General features: G+C 39.0%; 1 long non-coding RNA gene across 1 annotated transcript in view; it reads right to left on the bottom strand.

Moving 5' to 3' along the window:
* Window positions 1-5,644, bottom strand: part of LOC123380832 — a 34,762-nt gene extending 29,118 nt beyond the window's left edge. Inside the window, exon 1 of the long non-coding RNA XR_006587099.1 lies at window positions 5,111-5,644. This is a non-coding gene — a long non-coding RNA (uncharacterized LOC123380832). The remainder of the gene's footprint in view (window positions 1-5,110) is intronic.
* Window positions 5,645-6,000: the final 356 nt, after the last annotated feature.

The raw sequence follows: 6,000 nt of genomic DNA on the forward strand, positions 1-6,000 counted from the left end.
CCTACAATTTCTTTATGTTTTTAAATTATACCTTGAGATCTTATTTATCTTGGACATTTTCCAGCATTCCTTGTGCTTTGAGGGTTTAGTTATCCAGTTAGAGTAAGGAAAGGGATGAACCTAGAGAATGATTGAGTTGAATTATGTGGGTGGGGTAGAAACAGGTGGAAATCGCTTTCTATAAATCTCAGCAGTGAAACTACTTTGTAGGGTTCTGGATCTTCCACTTCTATAACTTTCCTGGTAGGATTTCTTCTACTTGTCCCACATCTGATGTGTGGATGCTCCAGGTGTTGGGGACAACCATTGGTTCTAGGTGGTGCTTTTAGCACAAGATTCCTAAGAAGTATCTTTATCTCTGTACCTTTCCAGAATGAGATGTGAATGTTATGTTTTGGAAGGTTAACATTTTACACAAAGTATGGAAGAGCCCTCAATAACCTCCTCCCCACTGCAAAAGCAAACTCCTTTGAAATAGGGGGGGGGCAAAGTTCACATTTCTAAGTTCACACCTTTTCCAATTACACCCTTAGAGCTTATTACATGTAATAGTTTTGCTGTTAATGGAGGGGAACTACTTAGAGGAGAAGATGAACAGTGTGCAATGGAGAGAAAACTAATTTATATAATCAATCCCCTTTTATGAAATGGGATTTTTTGGCTGGGCTTAAGACATCAACTGATCAATTAGTATTGTATTGGTTCGTGTCATAAAGTCAGGGTCCAAGATTCCTAAGATTCAGTAAACCAGACTGATCTCTTTTCACACATTTGCCTCTGGGGATGTCAGGGTGATCAGAACCTTTATATAGATATTGGTTTGGGAAAGTGTTCTCACGACTGACAACACAATCAAATTCTGTGTTCTTATCCAGCACTTATCACTGCTTGGAGACAGAGCTCCTAAGAAGAGTTCTCAGGAACCAGAGGAGATAAATTGGAATTCGTCAGCCCCCCAATATGACTGGACTGCTGAGCCTTGGGTGGAGGTATCTATCATCATCTTCCTTAGTTGGGAGGTCAGGCCAGTCACAGAGCAGGGCAGGACAGTGGTCAGTGCATGCATAGTGGGGAAGCCCACGCTCAGATTGACTGAGAGGATACTGCCAGGGTGACATGTGCTGCATCCTCAGAAGGCTGGCTTCTGCTGGCAGTGTGCCTCACCTTGGTGCATCATGTCTGCTACTGGGGAAAGATACATCCAGCCAAAAATAGAGGAGCTGGGTGGGCTCAGCTCTGCTTTCTCCTCATGCCCATCTTAGTTTGACTCTTTGTCTTGAAAAGAATAGAAATCCTATCAATCATGGCTAGTGAGGGGGTTTTATTTCACAAGTAGCATCTCATTCATTAAAATCCTGAATCAGGTGTCACAATAGGCCTGGTCCTATGGACACTGAAGGTGGAGAGTGATTCTACATTCAGACAGCTCTCGGAACTTCATTCAACATTGGGTGTAGGGATCCTCTTTCCACTGCTTTTCCATTTTCCCTCTAGCTCCAGTCTTCATGTCTGCATCTTAATGGGCTTCTACTAAATAGTGTCCTCTATACTCTTAATTTCTATCCCTCTTTTCTCAGTGACAGGATACATAGTGGCGGTGACACTTTCTTGGGGTACATCTCAGTGCTTTGTGTAAGGGAGGCATGATACAAGTCTTATGTACTCCTTCAAAAAGTATGAAAAGAGTTAATGTAATTTCCCCCCAAATTTGTGAACCACAATATTCTCTTTTTTTCCCACTTTTATTGAGATATAATTGACTTATAACATTGTGTAAGTTTAAGGTGTACAAGTGATGACTTGGCACACACATATTATGAAATGTTTACCACAGTAAGGTTAACTAACACATCCTTCTCTTCACGTGATTGCCACTTTGTTGTTGTTATGGTAAGCATATTAAAGCTCTACTTGCATAGCAATTTTCAAATGTGCGATACAGTATTATTAACTATAATCACCATGTGCTGTACCTTTGGTGCTCAGAACTTACTAATTTCATAATTTAAAGTTTGTACCTTTGAATAACATCTCCCCACTTCTCCCACTCCTCAGCCTCCGACAATCACCGTCTCACTCTCTGTTTCTATGAGTTAGATATTTTTAGATTTCACATACAAGTGAGATCGTACACTAGTTGTCTTTCTCTGTGTGAGCTTATTTGACTTAGCAATAAAATATGCATTATCAGATTCATGACAAAGATGACAGTCTAATGAAGCAGGGAAGTGATAGTCCTTTCAACAAATAGAAACGGTATTGCATCAAGTGGATATTCAAATGGAGAAAATACAACTTGATGCTTCCTTTATATCATACCAAAAAATGTTAAAAGAGGGGACAAAAAGGAAAGAAACCCAGAAGATGAGCTGTAGATCTAAATGTAAATGGTATAACAATCATCTAAAAGAAAAAAGGCCAGAATATCTTAATGTCTTTAGGGGAAGGCAAAAAAAACTACTTAACCGAGACAAAATAATTTACCATTAAAAATTATATTAAGTACCTCTGTTTATTGAAACACAGCATTAAGGAAATTGAAAGGCAAGTCACAGTCTGGGAGAAGCTATTTTTTTTAATGTTTATTTATTTTTTGAGACAGAGAGAGACAGAGCATGAATAGGGGAGGGTCAGAGAGAGAGGGAGACACAGAATATGAAGCAGGCTCCAGGCTCTGAGCTGTCAGCACAGAGCCCAACATGGGGCTCGAACTCACGGACCGTGAGATCATGACCTGAGCCGAAGTTGGACGCCCAACCAACTGAGCCAGTCTGGGAGAAGCTATTTTTAACCTGACAAACCTATAAATCAGTAAGGAAAAAGACAATGGAACAATAGAAAACTGGGCAAAATATTTGCAGTGTTCCTTCACAAAAAGAGATTGTACAAATGGCCAATATCACATTAAAATGTACAGGTTATATATTTACCAGGGAAAGATAAAATAAAACCACAGTACAATAATAGTTCACACAAACCAGAAAGACTATAATGCAAAATTCAGACAATGCCAAGCATCAATGAGAGTACTGGACTGCCGTTCACTGATGCTGGAAGTGTAAAATTTGGAAATATGTTGAAGTTGAGCATATTTTACATATCACATATTTTCTTGAAATAGTTTTATTTAGTGAATAAGTTCAGTTATTGACTTATTTAGTCAATAAGTTTCCTTATTTGCCTTGAAGATTACAGTGATATGGAGGAATGTTTTGTACACAAGGGCAAACTTTGTGCTTTTATAGATTCTAGTGCAGCATATAATTCTGTTCCCATCACAAGACGTAATGATTCAGCTTTCAGATTATTTATAATACTGAAATAAGTATTACATCAGCAAACTCATTTTTTGGTTGAATCCAAATTTATGTGATATTAAGTACTGCAAAAAGTCAGATAAGAAGTGTCAGTTGGTTCTTAAAGTAGTATGTGGAGAGCATGATAATGCCATATTTGTGAAGCCAAGTCATTAAAAATGTGTTTGTCCACTGCTCCCAGGACCACTGAAGGAGAAAAATCCTGGAAGAATAAGAAGTGAATTTTTATTAGAAAAATGCCACTGGGGATCATTGCCAAAGTGTTTTCAGTAGCTGGAGAGATTAATATCCTGGCCAACAGATGGAGCAGGAAGACAGAGAGGGAATGAAGGCTTCTGGCATTGTCAGCCCATCTTACTCAATATTTATACTTCACCTCCCCTCCTCCACCCTACCTGCCACTCAGGTTGCTAACAATAAGTCTTCTTCCAAGCATGGTGGAAAACCAATGCAATAGGTCCTCACAATTTGTCAGGTAATCCAAAGCTGAAATACTCTTCTCCCTCATTCTGCCCCTGCCAGACAATTATTAAGTCCCTAGTTGCAATGGTTCCCACACTTTGGCATGCATCAGTGTCACCTGGAGGGTTTGCTAAAACACAGATTATTGGGCCCACCCCAAGAGTTTTTGATGCTGTGGGTGGTGCCCACTCTATGCATTTATAACCCGTTACCAGGTGATGTATTCCTACAGGTGTAGGGACTACACGTTGAGACCCGATGAAGTATTTCACTCCTTTGACATCATTCCAATTCTCTTCCAGTAAGTATAAGTTTGTCTTTGAAGAAGACGACTAGTGAGGGGAATTAAGCCAAGGAAATAATAAGCTGTTTTACATCCAGGAACAAAGTGGAGTATAAGCAAATCAATGCAGTGGAGAATAGGAGCTTCAGGTGAGGGGCTTATTAGAATTGAACTGTTTGTAGGAAGAAGGGATACAAAGAATAAAGAAACAGAGTTGAAGGCAAGAGGAAATTTATTTACTTTTGCTTACTTTGTGTATCAGTGGCTCTAAGATCCATGAGCAGAAGTGGCTTCAGAGTTAGTTAGTGGTAAATGTGATAGCATTATCAGGGAATTCTGCAGGGCTACATAGGACCCTAGTCATCCCTGAACACCATGAGTAAGAGGAGCTACCATACAGAAATTCTCTGTCCACTGGGCTTATAATAAAAAGTAACAAATTCATTTTCTAGCCTACCAGTGACTCCAGAGGGGATAAATTAGCAGATAATTAATTCTTCAGGGAGTACTTTTTCCATTGTTTAGGTCAACTTGAAAATATTTTCCGGTGAAACTTATATGCCTGTGGGAAATTATAAAATGTTGCTTTCATTATCTTGCTGATGCTCTAGGTAATTAATGTAGGGAAGTAGTTACCAGGCATTTCCCCCAAGAAACCTCAGGGAGTCTTCCCTTTGATCTCAGGATGGGGCTAGGCAAGACAGTTACAACACAAAAGGTGTGCAAATGATTGAATACTACAGTGACTGAGTACTGGGCTTTGGCTGGGGAACAAGGAAAATGAGTCAAGATCAGAAGGTGTTCAAAAACTGGAGGTCCAAGATTGGATGTAGGTGATAAGCAGAAATAAAGAAGTAAATAAATAACTGTAGGAACCAATTTCAGGTAGGTCGGAGGAAAGATGATATGCCCTGTCTCCCCCACTGAAAATGGCTGTAAAACAGGATGGATCTGGCAGCCATTAGAGGATTCTGCATTGCGAATAGTAGCAGAAGGACTGAAAAGAAGATCAGAATTCAAAGTACCACCAAATCAGTGGTGAGTTTACCATGGTTTTTTTGTCTTCTGGTTCTCTCACTTCTTGGTCCAGTCAAAGTAGAGCAGCAGAGAAGAGTGATGAAGTCCCCATGCTTCTGGCCACAGAAGCTAGAAGAGGCACTTCAGGGAAATGAGATGTATTGGGGAGATTGTGATGAGGGGGAACCTGAGGAAAGAGATCACATTAACTTGTTAAATAACTCAAAGATTTACTCCCAAACTGTGCATGACTAGATCTGATCTTGATCAGCATAATAAAGACTTTGAAAACAGAATTACTAGAAAGATTTCTGGCCAGAAGCCAGACTTCCCTGGTGATGCACATGTGTGACTTATTTGAATACTTTTGCAAAGGTTTTGAAAAGTTCACTGATGTTGAAACTGTAGACTATAGAAGATGGGATGCAACTTATGGCCTGAACCAAATCAGGTCCATTTCTTGGCAGAATGAGGAAATAAACACTTTCCAAAGGGTTTTTAAGAAGACTCAGAGTCTGCAAACATGATATCCCAGTTCAAAATGACTCAGCACATGAAGAACCAGGAAAATCTCAATTCTTATGAGAAATGATAATGAACTCTGTAATAATGACATCAACTCTCACATGACAGAGATATTGGAAGTATCTGACAAAGACTTAAATCAATTATTTAAAAATATTCTAACAAGAAATTAAAAGCACTTGTAAATTAATAGAAAAATAGGACTCAGCACTGATATTTAAAGAAGCAAATGGAAATATTAGACCTGAAAAATACAATGGCTAAAATATAAAACTCTCTGGCTGAGCTCAGATGCTAAGTGGAGATGACGGATAAAATTGTCAGTAAAATTGAAAATAGATCAGTAGAAATTATCCAGTCTTGAAAAGGAAGAGAAAAAAAGACTTAAATGAACAG

This window comes from Felis catus, chromosome D2 (assembly GCF_018350175.1).
Source record: "Felis catus isolate Fca126 chromosome D2, F.catus_Fca126_mat1.0, whole genome shotgun sequence".
NCBI lineage: Eukaryota > Metazoa > Chordata > Mammalia > Carnivora > Felidae > Felis > Felis catus.